The 17,517-nt window shown below is 40.9% G+C and overlaps 1 protein-coding gene across 7 annotated transcripts in view; it reads left to right on the top strand.

The window, feature by feature from the left end:
- Nucleotides 1–17,517, top strand: part of Zfand6 (zinc finger AN1-type containing 6) — a 64,038-nt gene that overhangs the window by 19,023 nt on the left and 27,498 nt on the right. For 2 of the 7 annotated variants that reach the window (XM_038313530.2, XM_038313529.2), the window contains exon 2: nt 12,638–12,798. The exons of the other annotated variants lie outside the window; for them this stretch is intronic. The gene's annotated coding sequence lies outside the window, so the exon portion shown is untranslated. The remainder of the gene's footprint in view (nt 1–12,637; nt 12,799–17,517) is intronic. 7 annotated transcript variants of the gene reach the window in all.

Below are 17,517 nucleotides of genomic sequence, written 5' to 3'. Positions count from 1 at the left end.
TATGGACTTTATAGTTTACAACTCCTCCTTGGTCGTGGCTGTCCTTGTAGGTACTAGCCTTTTCTCATCCAGTGTGGTTGGTTTACAGGACTTGGACTTCTGTAGCATTCCATCTCACAGTTACCATCCAGATTGTCATGAGATTTTCTCAGCTTCCTGTTCCTGCCTCCTAATTCACAAATACCTATACCTTCATCTTCATCCCTTTCATGATGGGAAATACACATTCCTCCTGGGTAAGGAAATTCTCGTGACATAGGCCAGTTCTGTTTAACATTGTAGGTAATGGTAGATTTTTAAATTTAAATTAAGTGAAGTTAAAAGGCTGGAAAACCCCATGTGGCTCATTGATACTCATTGGACAGCACATGTTTAGATTCCTTTATATCCTAACGTTTGAAGGATTTTCTTAGAGGCCCACCATGGTCTTTGGCTTTTTCGTCTATTTGTCTTTATGTGTCAAACAGTTGTGTGTATGTTATGTTTTGGTCAAGGAATTAGATACATTCTTTACAGATACCATATGTCTTGCCTTAATCACCCTTTCATAGTTCTGCTTGGTGTGCATAGACCTTCATATATTCCTGGTAGGATACTCCAGTTTTCAACTCCTTTTTCACCCATCGTACAAGATGGCTGTAATTCAATACATTTATGTTAAAGCACAACACAGTAGGGACCTTGCAGTGCTTACTTTGTCTCCTCAGAGCTCATATTCAAATAAATGTTGAGGTGAAATTTTGCCTCTATCTCTAGATGTTCCCTGCTGGTTAATTTACTATATGTGTAGCTCCCCATGTCTGTAAAAGTGACTAGCCTTCCCTGTAGCTGCCTAAGCTCTTTCTCCCTAGTCTCCTTTAGACTAGTTTGGGCTCTAGACCTTGACATCTGTGTTTTATTATTCTACTGTCCATCTCGTGGCTTTGCTCACAGTAAGTTGAATCTGTTTTCTTTAAGCCAGAATATCTGTCCTGGTTTAAAATACTAACCAGGCAACATCATAAACAAAGCAGTCCCCTCTTGGACATAGCAAGTCACTGTTCTGTAGCTTCCCTTCCTTGGTTAGGTTTATGTGTGTTTGTTTGGTCTGCTTTTGTTTTTCATATGGTTTTGTGATTTGCTAGCTTTCTTATCTTTCTGATACTAGTGGCCGTTCCTTATTCAAATTATGTAGCTCTGGAACTTTTCCATGTTGCATATCTTATTACTCTTAGAACAAGAATTAGAACCAGGTACTTGTGTGTATACACATTCTTTGAAGTGTGTGCGCGTGCGTGCGTGTGTGTGCACACATATGTTTTGTTTTGTACCCTCAACCCAGATATACTTAATATTTGATCTTCATGGAAATGCCTCTTGAAATGATTGATTAGTGACCTTGACTTGTGTATCAGAATCCATGTCTCATTCTGCACTTGCTTGGCCTTTTAGATGGAATTTCTGGGTTCAGATCATTGCTTTACCCCTACAGTGGTTTGGCTATTGCTTGAATCCTACAGAGGTGAGAAGCTTAAGTGTACCAATACTGAGAAGTGTTAGATTCTTTTAGTAGTAAAGGGTTTGTACAAAGTAATTGGGTCAGAAGAGAATAAATTGGTCCACGAGAGTGAATTCCTCTGAGAATGATATTTATAAAAGAGCAGCATGGCTTCATAATCTGGCTTCCTGGCTCATCATGTGTTCTTCTGCATGGCTCCTGCCCAGTGATATGTCCTCTGCCATGAGGCCCTCACTAGAGGTCAAACCTCTGGGCCTGCCCAGTCTTAGACTGTCAGACTCAAAACACCAAGCTAAGTAACCTCTTTATGAATGTTCATGTATTTGTTACAGGGACGGAAAACAGACTAATACTTGCCAGCAGTGTGACTTGAGCCAGTTCCATGATTTCTCTAATTTCCTCATCTGTTTCTACCTCCAAAGGACATTGGGAAGATTGGAGGGGACAGTGCAGACAAAACATTGGGAGTCCTCTTCTGTTCTTGTCCTGCTGTGAGCTCCCTGGCAGCTTATTTAGTCTGAACTACCCCATTGTCTTTTTACTGGTAGAGGCAGGAAGTTACCTAAGTGAATTTCCAGTAGACAGTTTAGCAGAGAGATCCCAGATAGCCAGGCGTGGAGACACACCTGTAATTCTGGTGTTGATGTTATGTAGTGAGAGACCCTCCTGTTAAGTTGGGGCATAGCCCCAGCCTCTGGCCTGGGAGCTGCTTTGCTCTGGACTCCAAATCCTGGCATGCAAGGTCCTGACCCTTCCCTGGGGGTTTGGGGGGGCGGTCAGGACCAGTCCCACGGGGCATTTAAGGGGCCTCCTAGAGGAGGAACAAGTGGTTTTCTGGTCTGCATGGGCTCCTTGCTGTCTTGTCTCCCCGCCATGCGCTTGGCCACCCGAGAGCATCTTACTTAATAAAACGATGGGCATTTTGATTTGGTTTGCTCAGGCCAGGGGCTGGGGCTACACCCCCAACTTAACACCTCCCTCAACTCCCCTCCCCCCACCACAGAAAATAACCAGGAGACAGGTCTTAATAGAGTTGTATTGGAGAGAGATTTGTTCCCTGCTACTAGCTAGAACTCTGAAACTGGAGCATGGGAACAAAAAGTGACGAGTAGCAGGTGGTGGGTATTGTGATTTTTAATACTAGGAATTGTATCTCTTTGGGCAGCAGAGTCTTATTGTGTGTTTATGTATATGAGTGTTTTGCTCAAATATATGTCTGCAGCAGGTGCAAACCTGGCTTTGAGGTCAGAAGAGGCCATCACTTCCCCTGTATCTGCCATGTGAGTGCTGAGAATTGAGCTTGGGCCCTCATGTGCTCTTAACCTCTGAGCCCTACCTCCAGTCCCAGGAAGTAGAGTCTTAATTTTCTTTTTACTTTTTAATTTTTAAGAACATTTATAAATACTTTTTTGGCATTCATAAAATATAAGACCATGTACCTGAAGCAGCACTGAAAATTTAAATGCTGCTTTACTAGACCTGTCACTGGTGGCAGAGGTAGACACAGTTCTGTGCTCCTGCCTATAGCAGTCTGAATTCTTTTCATACACCTCCATTCAGATAAACTGAATCCTTGACTACAATAGGAAATATCAGAGTGGACAAATATGAACCCAACATGGAGCTTATTAAAAGGATGCTTCATAAATGTGGTTTTAAGTGCAGGGGTTAGAAAGAGAGACATTCAGGGTACGTACAAGGCACACCCAAGTGTATGTTCGAGCTTCTCAAGGTAGAGCTGTGCTTTATTGTGTTCACAGTAGTGAACTTTGTGGGTTTCAGAGCTATGAACTTGAAAGGGTTGCTGAGAAATGTAAATGAGGGGCTAGATGGTGATGGTGCTTCCCGCCAAGGCTGATGATCTGGGTTTGTTTCCCAGGACCCACATGGTAGAGAGTGAACTGACTCCCTCTGACTTCCCTAAGAGTGTTGTGTGTGTCCACATGCCAAATAAATGTAATACTTTTTTGTACCGGCGGTCGGAGGGGTTTGGAAATAACCAAAATAGTCCTTTTATAGTAAATCAGTTTTAATAAAAGGAGAAAATAAGGGAACTTACAGAACCAAGGGTCTAGTGAAGCAGAAGGTAACACGGGGGACAAGAACAGGGGCTCCTTCCGGGGCCCTGGTCCTTTTTAAGGGTACCCTACTCCCCTGGGGCAGCCACGCCCCTGAACGCAGGGATTGGGCCAGCTGCCCCAACACTTTTTAAAAAATGTAAATAAGATACTGGAGAATTCCCGAGGGAAATGACAGGATTACAGTGGATAAAGTCAAACTCTAGATCACAGGGATGCTAAAAGTTCAGGTCTCTTCACTGTAAACAAAAGTTAATAGTCTTTTGTGTAAGTCACAGAAATAATCCAAGAATGGAATAAGACCACACCTGTAACTCAAAGCCCAGCTTTGTTGATTACTGTTTTAACATTATTGGAACATACTTCTCTCTAAAACGATAGTAAACAAATGTCTTTACAGCAAATTTTGATATTTTTTGTGTTGGAATTCTTGATTCTTAGCTAGCTTCTTATAGTCTCTTGTGTGAGAGACTCCTCTTTTGCATATTCTCATAACTTCCCCTCACCTGCCCCATCTTAAACCTGTCACCAAAAGTTTTGGGGTTTCCACTAAAATATTCCTTGATGTTGGGTCACACTTCAGTAGGCTTTGATTGAGAAGGTTTTTTGTTTGTTTGTTTGTTTTGGTTTTTCGAGACAGGGTTTCTCTGGCTTTGGAGCCTGTCCTGGAACTAGCTCTTGTAGACCAGGCTGGCCTCGAACTCAGAGATCCGCCTGCCTCTGCCTCCCGAGGGATTAAAGGCGTGCGCCACCACCGCCAGGCTTTGAGAAGGTTTTCTTATCATATCTCTGACTCCAATCAGCAAACAGAAGTCACCAAAGGAAATACTGCCAAAAAAGAATTTCATCAGTGAGTCAGGGTATTTCTTTAGACCCAGTGATTGGGGAAGTGAAGCGGGGAAATTTACTTGAGCCCAGGAGTCCAGGGCTGAGCTGGGCAGTGTAGGAGACCCTGTTTCGGGGTTGAGAATGGGTTCAGGAAGATTTCACTAATGTTCTGTTGTCATCTTTGTCTGTCCTAAGTGTTAGGTGATTTTTCTGTCAGAGAAGGGCGAAGAACGGTGGGAACTAGGGAGCGAAGGCCCTTTAGGATGCCAACTGACTGGCTGTCCATGTGATAAACTCCAAGCCACATCGTATTCTAACAGTTTGAATGGTTTTCTTAGAGCAATCAAATGTCCCTTAAAAGGAATGGGTTACCAGGACCTTTTTGTTCATTTTTATAGAGAGTTCCATTGAAATAAAACAATATTTTAATAGTGTTAATGGTGAAAATTAAGTAAAATATCTTAGATAAAAAGATTTTAAAGCCGGGCGGTGGTGGCGCACGCCTTTAATCCCAGCACTTGGGAGGCAGAGGCAGGCGGATCTCTGTGAGTTCGAGACCAGCCTGGTCTACAAGAGCTAGTTCCAGGACAGGCTCCAAAGCCACAGAGAAACTCTGTCTCGAAAAACTAAAAAAAAAAAAACAAAAAAAAAAGATTTTAAAAATCACTTAAGGTATTCCTTGATTAAATGTTCTTGATTCATTCTTTTTTAATAAAAAAATTTAAAATTATAATTTTAAGAGATATTTAATTTCATCCTTGGTGTAACCATTTGTATTAGCAACTAAATATGTTCCTGAGTTTGAATGTTTGTTCCTGATAATGCAGAAATCTTACATCTCAGACTACAAGCAAATCATTTACAATGACTATTTAGTTGACAGATTAAGAGCTGTTTTACATTTTCAGTACCTTTTTTTTTTTAAAGGAAAGAGAACACTAAAAAACTTGAGTGTTTGTCAGTACAGAAAGAATGATAATCCAGTTCACTATTATGTGGCCATTTGGTCTAGGCTTATCATGTCTTAAAATAATGAATAACCGTAGGAAGAATATTTCATTCTGACTAGAACTTTGCATGTTAATGTCGTGAGAAAGGGTAATATTGATTGATAGAAGAGGAAGGAAGATCTTATATTTCAAGTAAATACTTTGTTTGTTAGGACCTTAAACAGAGTAAAAGAGATGAACGATTATTAAATAATGTTCCAGGTAAACAGAAAGTAGGTAAGATTCTTATACCCATGGGTAAGGTGTTAACACACAGTGCAGCATTTTTATTTTTATTCCACATTTTTTTATATTTGTGGATGGAACCCAGGGACTTGTGCATGCTGAGAAAATTTTATGCTGCTGATTCACTTCTCCAGCAGAGCTGAGAATTTTTCTAAAATTATGATCTCAAGAAATCTGGTCATTTCATCATGTGCTAGATAGTTTTTATGTCGGTTCGACACATCCAGAGTCATCTGAGAGGAAGGAGCTTCAGCTGAGAAAAGGCTTCCCATAAATTCATTCTGTAGGAAAGCCTGTAGGACATTTTCTTAATTAGTGATCGATGTGGGAGCACCTCACTGTCGACAGTGGTTTCTGTCCCATCCGATCCCACAGTTGTTTAGTTCTAAAGAAACACACAGAGGCCTACATTAATAATTATAAACTGGTTGGCCTATTAGCTCAGGCTTCTTAACTAATTTCTACATCTTAACCTGTAATACATCTGTGTCAGCCACGTGGCTCGGTACCTTTATTAGTGAGGCATTCTCATCTTGCTTCCTCTACTTCTGGGTAATGACTGCAGATTGAATCTTTCCTCTTCCCAGAATTCTCCTGTTCTTATTGCCCTGCCTCTTCTTCCTGCCTGGCTATGGGCCAGTCAGCATTTTATTGAAATACAAGTGACAAATCTTTACATTGTCCCACAGCACTACACCCTTTGTGGGTGATGCCACCCCTGGCTGGGTGCTATAAGAAGGCAGGTTGAACAAGCCGTGAGGAGCAGTACCCCTCCGTGGCCTCGGAATTAGTTCCTGTCTCCAGGTTCCTGTTCTGTTTGAGTTCCTGCCCTGACTTTCTTCAGTGATGAATAATGTGATGTGGACTCATAAGCCAAATAAACACCCTTCAACTTGCCATTGGCCGTGGTGTTATAGCAATAGAAAGCCTAACTGAGACACCTCATTTCCTTGAGCTATGTCATTTTCTGACTGGGCAATCCACCCTTCTCATGGACTTCATAGAATTTGGTTTTATAGGGGCCTGGCAAGATGGCTCAGTGGTTAAGAGCATTGCCTGCTCTTCCAAAGGTCCTGAGTTCAATTCCCAGCAACCACATGGTGGCTCACAACCATCTGTAATGAGGTCTGGTGCCCTCTTGTGGCCTGCAGGCATACACACAGATAGAATACTGAATACATAATTAATTAATTAATTAATTGATTAATTAAAAAAGAATTTGGTTTTATAGTTTCGAGAGAGAAAGGCAGGAAAAGAACTGACTTAAAGATAGACATTCTCATTCCTGCAAAATGTGAATGTCTTGAAATAATCCAAACACAGGTCTTTTGTAACTGCGTTCTGTGAAATTCTGATGCATTATGCCAACCAAAGAAAGAGCTGGGAGAGCGGAGCACCCAGGCCTCTGGCTGCTCTCTTGATGTAGCAGACCTTTCTGTCTCCTCCCACTGTAGGAGAGAAGCATTCTCATGTGGAGCAGGCTATCACTCTCTGGAAATAGTTGGGGTAGAGAGAGTAAATGAAGCTCGGAGTTTTTTCTCCCCAAGAGTTTTCCTGTGTACCACAGCTTTTCCAGCTTAACCTCAGCTGTGGTACCCACACCGGAGAGCACTGGCTTTCCTGGTTAGTTTACAAATTAGACATTTTTCATAAGTCTGGTGGACTAAATAAGAGCCATATGTGACTTGATGAAAATTGTGATTCCTCAAACTTAAGGTGATTTCGAGAATTCTGTCAGCTGTCTAGTCAATGCTGATTTTTCAGAGGAAGCTCTCAGAGAGGAGCTCTTGTATATTCCCATCCAGAACACCACTTACCTACTAGTCGCAGCTGACTTCACAGTGGTGCTATTTGCAGGAGACCATTTCTTCCTTTTACTTTTTCTCATCTTGGTTCTGGCAGTTTTGAGAGCAGCATTTTTCTCTGCAGTGTTGAATTTGGAAGTCCTTATGCCTCTTTTAATATCACAGTGTCTGTCCAGTAGTTCAGAACAGAGCATATGAAGTGGACCATTGTCACCGTAGCAAGAGAGTACTTATGCATCAGTTCAAGACGGACCATCTAGGTAACTTCCCCATATATGCTTTAATCTCTACCTCCGTAATTTTTTTTTTACCTAATTTCCCGTAAAATTGTTAATCTGAGCATTCACATAAAGATCTAAGTGTCTTTCCTCTAAATAGTAAGATGGTGATAAATACAGTTTGCCCCACCAGCTACTTATGGTTATGGTAAAAGTCACATTTTTTAAAGGTGGTGTCTTAGGTGGATGCCCTCGAACTGACTGAACAGAATGACCTTGAGCTTCTGACCCTCCCTCCAAAATACTGGGATTTCAAGTGTGTGCCACTGTGCCCAGTTTATGTTGTGCTTGGGGTTAAGCTCAGGGTTTCATCAGTGCAGATAGAAGACTTTACCTATTTAGCTACATCCCAGCCCCAGCACATTCTTATCCTAGCTAACCAAAAGCATTTATTAATACTAAAATCACAAGTCCTCTTTCTTAAACTTTACAATGGAGGTTTTGTTTTGTTTGTTCACCCTTAAGAGAATTCCTTTGGGAATGCAGTAACTCAAAAGAAAAGACAACTTTTAAGAGCTGGCATTAGCTAGGCATAGTGATTGCATGCCTATCTCAGCACTCCAAAGGCTTAGGCAGATGGCTTAGTAGTTCAAGGCCACCCTATGCTACTTAGTGAGACATATTACAAACAAATAATGGCAGTGAAAATTTGAATCTATTAAACATAGATTCTTTCCTTCTACTATTTATTCTTTCTTGTGTTACTTTAAGACAGAATTTCACTATGCAGCACAAGTTGATCATAAACTTTTCGCAACCTTCCTGCCTCAGCCCAGCCTCCCTGATAGTGTGAGCCAACATTCAGTAAACACCTGTTTTTGAATATAACATCTGCACTGAAATACCTGGATAAATCCAGACAACCCCCCCCCCCCGCCCCAGCAAGAAAAAATAGAGCCAAAAATCTAAGCAGGGAGAGAAGAATCAGAAATTTAGGATTAGCCGGTCAGTGACTGTGTTTCAGGAACTAGCTGAAGATAAAGTTAGGTTGTAATCTTGAGAAACAGGGAGTTGCCCCCTTGTGACGTGTGATTGCAGCTAGGGTGTCTCTCGTGAGTTGGGGGGGTCATGTTATTCTGAGACTTGAGTGAGAGTCTCCCCATACTGGGAGTCTTTCAGCACGAGTATGCTTGTTTTACATTTTATTGATTATTTTGTGTGTGATGTGTGGAGGCAGAGGACTACCAGATGGTAGTCAGTTCTCTGTCCACTAAACTTGGATCCACGGGCTTGTGCAACAAGTGCTTTTTTTTTACTCAGTGCACCATCTCTCTGGTTCTGCATGAAAGTTTCTGAAATTAAGGGTTAACTAGCCTGAAGGATATCTTGTGGAGACGAGTACTTTGAGCTGTTAGTAGACTGAAAGAATTTGAGGTTATCACCATTACAGTCATTTAAAACCATTTTTATTTCTACTATAAATACGGACTTGTTGTGTTTTGTGCTAAATGTTATCTTTCCCTTTATGATTCATGAATCTTAAGAATTCCTGAGAACTAGCTTTGAGTGGGAGGTCACATGGTTTGCTTCTCTGATCTTTTGATTCTGGCGTTAGACACCATCTCACGGTCACAATTAGAAGACTTTCAGTCACCACTTCAGAAAGTCCCTAGTGCTTAAATTTCATCCCTTTGAACGTTTGACTCCCGTTCTCCTTTATTTTAAATAATAATAGTAGGACAACTTTGTGACTTTCATTATTAATTTATTTATTGGTGGACAGTTTTGTGTAGAGGTCAGTATACCTTTTGGGAGTTGGTTCTTGTCTACCTTCTTGAAGCAGTCTGTCTTGTTTATCTCACTCTGGGCTCCACTATCTGGCCCATGAACTTCCATAAGAATGCTGAGATTACAGGCGTAAACTATCACATCTAGCTTTTTAAACATGGGTTTCAGGGGATGAACTCAGGTCTTACACACTAAACCTACTAAGTCATCTCTTTAATCTTTGGATCTAGCCAATTTAAAGGTAGGCCTTAGATTTTTTGACTTCCTTGTATTGAGTCCAATGTTTGAGTCTAGTGAATTTTTAGTTAAAATCCAATAAAGAACTGTTATTGAGCCCCGTGCTAGTAAGTGGAAATTGGGTGCTAGCTGACTTCAGGGAGCCTAGTACCTAATGGTTCATTTTGTGGCTTTTCTAACCACAAACAAATGAGAAGAGAAAAGGCTGATCTGTGACAGAGTTTGGCCTATCAGGTCTTCCTAGGCCCGGAACTTGAGTTGTCAAGGTTATGGCCACACAGTGTTGAGACAGGTCAGGGCAGATCAGTCTAAGGGACTGTTCAGTAGTTTGAGAGATAAGATGGTTCTACTTTTTTTTCTGATTAAAGAAAACTTTGAAGTTTGTAAAGGTGGTGTGATTAGAAACAGTGAAAATGCACACACTGAGTTGTAATGGATGGGAAGGAGACTACTTGATTTTTTTTTCCTTAAGTGACTTTTGGGTACTATTCAATTTTTGAAGAGAGAGAATATAGCATAGATCCAAAAATCTTGCCAACCCAGGACTTTCATCTACTGTACTACATTTAGGCTGTCATAGTTTAAAATTTTAACTTTCTGCTGGTTATGTAATGATCAAGAAGAAAGAAAGGAGTTAGTGTATGCTATACTATTAGATCATTCTGCTATTGATTCTACAAAGGTAATGGTGGAAAAGACATTGATAACTTGAGTTTTGTGAGAGTGATTGTATTTGGTGTACTTGATGTGTAGGGGGTCAAAGTTTTTGTGTTGTTCAGAAATGCAAGTCAGGTATTATCCCATCACACAGACTCTAATGTGTCTGTTAAAACACGTTTAAACAGGTAGGCTAGAAACCAGAAGTGCCATGCAGTCATGAACAAGACGGGCTCAAAGTGTAATGGGTTGAATGGCACAGAGTAGAACACAGTATCTACTTCTTTCTTTTTGAGAAATGTCAATGATTCTGTATTTAGCTTTCTCCACACAAATTTATCTCACTACCAGCACATAGCACTTGTGAGATAATAGCCAGCCAGGAGAAAGGTCAGAGGACTCATCATAGGGAAGAAGTTTGGTCATTGTTAGAATTAGAAGCTCTGAAGAAACTTGATGAATGTGTTTAAGAGCTCTGTTACTACCTTTGTTGCTATTAGGTGAGTGGTGGAATTTAACATTTACGTGGAATTGTAACTGGTTAAGACAGAGAGGGGCTTATTGTCTACACAGCTGGATTGGTCTTGCAGTTTATTTTCTTCAAGACTGCACATCTCACCTAGTGAATGATTTGTGTTCAGGGCGATGATTAACCCAGAGTATGTATGTGTCTGGACAGTACTAATATTCTTAACTCCCGTAGACTTGAGAATAATTGTTGACCTTGAAGGGCTAGTCTTTATAAAACAGCTTTTATAGTATTTTCATATCACTTGCTTTTTAACCGTTTGTAGTGTTTTGTGTGTAAGTCACATTTTAAACTTTAAAAGACGTGAAATGTATTTTTAAATATCCAAACATAATTGTAAAATACAAGAACTCAGGCAGGCAGTGGTAGTGCACATCTTTAATCCCAGAACTCAGGAGGCGGAGGCAGGCAGATATCTGAGTGAGAACAGCCAGAAACTGAGAAACTGAGGACGCAGAGAAACCCTGTCTCAAAAAATAAACAAAACAAAAATCTGACCTTTACACATGGTGGAAATAAGCTCACACTTTTGGGCCTCCACAACTCAGTGCTGGGGATCATCAGAATATCAGCTTCAAGTATTTTTTAAATATTGTAAACCTAAGCTTATAGAAAACTACTGCAACCATATAAATTCCTTGTGTGCTTCTTAGGAGGGTCTGAGTTCCATTAGTACTTTATCCAAAGCATTATTGTATTCTAGTCAGAATGTTCTTTGGTTGTTGTTGTTTTTTGTGGTTGTATGTACATGTTTCTGAAGCCAGGGGACAAGTTCAGATGCCAGAATTTTAAATAGATTGGATAAATGTATGGGCAGTAATCCTGTTAACAGTACCCCGCATCAGTTTTCTTGCAATAATTCATTTATATGGAGGGCACAGGTGGAGGAGGGCACATATGTGCCATGGCATGCACGTGGAGGTCCACGGACAACCTGAGTCAGCTCTTTCCATCAGAAGACTCCAGGAAACCAACTCAAGTCTTCAGGCTTGGCTGCAAGGGCCCTTACCGCTGACTCATCTTATTAGTTCCTGCTTCAGAATTTCAAATAATACATCATTTTTATCTAGGAGTATAATTGTTTTAAATAAATGGAATCTGCTAACTAAAATCTTTCTGTTTGTTTCTGCGGTGTAAAATGTCATCATGGCTGTCTAAGTATACACTGATGAAATGGAGATAGGAGTTTATCATAACTGTAATTATTTCTAAACATTTTGGTTTTGTGTTTTGCTTTCAAAGTTTAGTTTGAGTAGGATTACATAATTCTTGCAGAAATGTAGTCTTTTTTTTCCAGAGAAGCCTTCTCTCATTTGTTTAACGTATAGCTGTGGTGATACTCTAGGGGCTGGGGACCTGTGCTGCCAGAAGTATAGCTAGGACCTCCTGCTGCCAGAACAGGACTGGGACCTCTGTCTCTGAGAGGTAGGACGGAGCTGTCCTTGGAGAACTGAAGGCCTTCCATCCACCACTTGTAAAGATGTGGCAGTTACTCTAAATAAATTGCCAAGCTTCAGAAAAATTGAAGACTATCTAGTTTAACTTTGAGTTAAATGATTATAAAAAGTAACTTTTGCTCATCTAAGCCTATCTCCCTGTGTAGAATTGGTACGTTATGGTTAATATTAGTGCATTTATTAGTCTCAATACCCCTTTTTTGTGTCCATGAAATTATGAAAGCATTCCTCTAACTTTTAGATGATTAAAATGTGATGACATAAGCTTTAACTGTCTCAACTCTGTCTCATGTTACATGTGTTACAGGAATGAGTCTGAAGTCTGCTGCAGTCAAACACTGGAGGCTTTAAAATGTTTTCTTGCATAAAACTCAAACTTTAAGTAGCTGCTTATGAGGATAGGGAAGGCAGGAAGCTAATGTCTGTCTCAAGACACAAGACAGCTGTTTGCTCATCAACCTCAACTGTGTGAGTAGAGACTTAAGCCTGTAATTTTATGTAAGTGGACATAGAAATTAACTTTTAAAAAACTCTAAAGAACATGAAGATACACTTAAGTCAGCATGCTAAGACTTAAAAGCCTCGTTTTTTCTGGTGGGTAGGATTTGAGGGTGGAGTGGATAGTAGGTATTTAGTCATAAAATACTGTTCATAGTAACACAATGCTGGTGACCACACATCTTTAAGTTATACTCTGCATGACTAATTTTCTTATGGAGAAAGAGATTATGATCTTTTAGATTGCTGTTTATTTTAGAGTTAATTCCAGCCAACCATAATTTTTTTCAGGAGTTTGATATTAGTATGGAAAATTGTTTCTGATAATTTAATAATGTTGTTGTTGTTGTTGGTGGTTTTCAGAATGAGGCTCTAACTTAGATTCCCTTCTCTTTAGAAGAATGTGTGGTGTGTGTGAATGACTGGAAGCGTGGGATGGAGCAGGGTGGCTACAGTTAGCTGTGCTGAGACAGTGCAGCACAGGCTGTTTGCTTGGTGTATTTGCGTTTACTATGAGTCACTTTCTCTTAACTGTCACAAATGGACTATACTTCAAAGCAGGGAACAAGGAGATGCACATTGAATATAGATATTTCTTTAAAAGATGAAGACTTCTGTCTGCCCGCTCTGGTCGGACGATACACAGATGTGGAGTCTGAGGAGCTCAGAGGGCTGATGCCGTGATCCTTTGGTTAAGGATGACAGGCCTCACTGGTGCTCTGGGTTATTGAACAGGCATTTTACTCTCTAACCAAATGTTTGGCACTTACTTGTGAAGCCAAGATCAGTTTGGTACTGGTCTTTAAACACAGACACACACAGGAATCCAACACTTTCCTCTCTTTTTAGAGTCAGAAATAAAGAAAACTCAAAATGAAAGAAGTCTTTGGGGTGAACTAATGGTCAGATTAGGCAGAAAGGAGACTGTAGGAAAGGGATACCTGGTAACCAGAAGGCTGTGGGAGCCAAGTAACTAGGTAAATGGGTGACAGGTTTAGTTCTGGCTTCTGCCACTCTGAAGTGAATTTCTGCTCTGTGTTACTCTTGTCAAGAGTGTGTAGGACAGTGCAGTAGCCTAGCTGTCTACTTCAACAGCAGGTCTTTGTGGCAGATGTACGCGTTCTTCTTTGGCTGCCTTGCCTGTTTACCTTACCAGGAAGGTATGTACACTTGTTGAGCTACTCTCTTACCCAGATTTATACATTATTTTGGCCCCTTTGGCTTCTGCATTTATTATACAGCATGAACTTCTTGCCTACAGGAGAGCCAGTGGCCATGAATAAGTGCCAACACTATAAAGTCAGTCTGTCCTGGTTTCACATCCTAGGAATTTCTATTAATAGTCAGGTGAGCAGGGTGGTGGTGGGTGGTGCACATCTTTAATCCCAGTACCTGGGAGGTAGAGGCAGATGAATCTCTGTGAGTTTGAGGCCAGCCTAGTCTACAGAGTAAGTGCCAGGACAGGCACCAAAGCTACACAGAGAAACCCTGTCTCGAAAAACCAAAATAAATAAATGAATGTTAGCCAGATGGTTTTAGCCCTTCTTTCCGTGCCTCTATACAATGCAGTGGTAGCTTTCTCTATCTGCTGTCCTGTCTCCTCTGCCTGGGTAGCTTGTTCGTAGGCATTTCCTCTGCTATCAGAAATTTGGCAAGACCTCAGCACTGTAGGTAATGCAGACCATCGGAATGTTAGTAGGAGCACATTGAGCGATGTGTAACCGCTACATGACTGAGAAAGGGATATGTGATGTGTTCTACAGTATTTGGTTAGTGATATAATGTCGATTTTTCAGTTTTTGGTAATTCCTACTCCACCCCCTCACCCCCCACACCCACACACACACACACAAAAGATTTGGACTTTGGACCTTTTAGGCAAGAGTTTTATGTCCCTGGTCATTTTTTTTTTTCTTTCAAGGGGTAGCAGGCTCACGAGCCCAGGCTGGCCTTGAACTCCTGACTTTTCCTATTAGCCTATTAGCCCCCTAAGTGCTGGGTTTATAGACTTGCACAACCAAGCCTGGCTCCAGTTTTTAATCTGGGGGTAAAGTTTGAAAAATGTAGGATGGATTGGTAAACTGTTAAATGAAAACATCTCAATTGAGAAAATTAGGGTGGCTGTCTAACTAACTGGTCTGATGGTGCTATTATGCTCTAAGCTGTTGATGACTGACCTTCCCTTTGCTTGACCTGTTGTTGTTATGGGTTGACGCTTAGGGACATAGAATAGTGCTGCCAAATGCATTTTAGCTATTTGAACTCCTTTGTTCAAATCTTTGATAGAAATCAGACATTTGTAAAAGTACCAAAAAGGCACTTTTGAACTTGGAGCAGTTTTGTGGTGCATTTTGCCCCACTGTTCACTATTCTTTTTCTGGCCCCCTCCTGCTGCATACTTGGTGGAACAAAGCGTATTTTGACCACATAAACCTGATAGAGAATTACCTAAGTGATGAGATTCACAGAAACTGTGCACATTGTTGTATTTTTAAAATTTTTATAATTCTGGCTCCTGATAGATGGGCTGTTATCTGAAGTTAGTTATGGTACTATAAATGTGTAGTTGGGAAAATAATGCCTGAAAACAAGTCTAGAGTCCTGTGTTTTATTTTAATAGGCATTGTTGATCATATCATTGTTTTCTATGTAAAAGCAGTATGGAGTGTACTTGTGTTATCTGGGTGAAGGTAGAAGTGTTTCTCCTGAGTAATTTGTTTTTCTTTAGAATACTGTGCCTCTTAAGTACTCATTATTCATAGGAACTATTAGGAGGAATAGCATCAGTTAGCTTCAGATTGGCAGGTAGATCCTATAGGCTTACTGCATTTTATGTAGTGACTTTTAGTTGCTTTTCTGATTTCTGAGGTGGGGAGGGAATCCCTGTGCAGTTGTGATTGCTCAGCAGCTAAAGGCACCTGCTGCCAAGCCTGACAGCTTCAGTTTGATCCCCAGGACCCACATGGTGCAAGGAAAAAACTGATTCCCATCAGTTGTTCTCTGATTTCCATACACTGTCATCCCCACCACCACCACCATACACACATGCCATTCAGGTCACTCAGAAAATACAAATAAAGGTAATACAGTCTTAGGGGTTACTATTGCTGTGATGAGACACCATGAAAAAGTCTTCTAAAAGAAGGCATTGAATTGGGGGCTTGAATACATTCAGTGGGGTAGTCCATTATAGCAGGAAGCATGGCAGCACACAAGCACACAGAGTAGCTGAGAGTTGTACATCTGAATTGGCAGGCAGTGGGAAGAGGGACACACAGGGGGCCTGGCTTATACATTTGAAACCCTAAAGCCCACTCCCAGTTGACATACTTCTTTCAACACAGGTCACACCTGCCGTCATAGTGCCACTCCCTATGAGTCTGTAGGGACCATTTTCATTCAAACCACTACATACATAAATTTAAATTTTTATTTAACTTTAATATTTTAAGAAAAAAATTATTGCCGGGCAATGGATGCAGACTGTTAATCCCAGCACTTGGGAGGCAGAGGCATATAGATTTCAGTGAGTTTGAGGCCAACCTCTTCAACAAAAGGAGTTCCAGGACAGCCAGGACTGCTTCACAGAGAAACCCTGTCTCGAAATCCCACCTTCCAAAAAGAGAAAGTAAATTATCGATCTGCCTATACTCTCTCCCTTCCAACTCCTGCCATTCTACTTAACTGTTCCCTTCTAGTTTCATGCACCTCACCATCAGTGGTTTATTTTATTTCGTAAGTGTGTGTTGCTTGTCAATGTATGGATATGTGCACAGGCTCACAGGTGCCCATAGAGACTAGAAGAGAGCATTGAAGTCCCTGGAGCTGGAGTTACAGGCAGTTGTGAGCTATCTGATGTGGCTGTTGGGAACCAAACTGAAGAACAGTACGTGCTTTTAATGAACTGTCTCACCCATGTGTCTTTTATTTTTATAAACTCACCTCAGTCCACTAGTACCATCAGTATGTGCAAGGGTTTAGGGCCATCTACTGGAGCAGGGCTAGCCTCTGGGTCAATATACATTGAATCAATGAAGGAATGGATGAATGCTTTATTTTATGATCTATAAAAATTGACAAAAGCAACTTAGTTAAGGAGGGGTTTATGTTGACTGACAGTTGAAGGGTACAGTTACGATGATAGGCCTGTGGAGCAGTTGTCAGATTGTGTCCATAGTCAGGAAGCAGAAAGCCTTGAGTGCTGGAGATCTGTTTGCTTCTTTTCCTTTTTATGCAGTCTGGGATCCATGCAATGGCTCCACCCACTTTGAGGGTGGGTTTTTCTTCCACTAAAATACCCTTGTAATAGATACTTTGAGAGGTATATGTGGGGTGATTCTAAATCCAGTCAAGTTGACAGTGAAGATTAACAACCACAGACACCATCTGACTTGTTTTTTCCCTACTGTTTTCCTTTAACAGCCCACTTTTACCTACTGTGATGTCGTGCAGCATCCATTTTTATCACTGAATTCTTTTCAAAGCAGCATGAAATATATAAGAGAATGGCAGTATGTGGTGAGCAGTGCTCGTTAAGGCTCCTTCTAATTGTAGGATGGAATAATTCCCTGTAGAAAAGACAGGTATCACACCTACCTCCATGTGAGGAGTCTGGGTTCAGCATTAGTAGACAGTGTCATAATCAAAGCTGGCATTAAAATTAAGACAGTCTGTTCTTTTTACCATGTT

This window comes from Arvicola amphibius, chromosome 12 (genome assembly GCF_903992535.2).
Source record: "Arvicola amphibius chromosome 12, mArvAmp1.2, whole genome shotgun sequence".
Classification (NCBI taxonomy): Eukaryota; Metazoa; Chordata; class Mammalia; order Rodentia; family Cricetidae; genus Arvicola; species Arvicola amphibius.
Note: the sequence above shows the minus strand (reverse complement) of the source record. Positions and strands in the feature narration are given on the sequence as shown.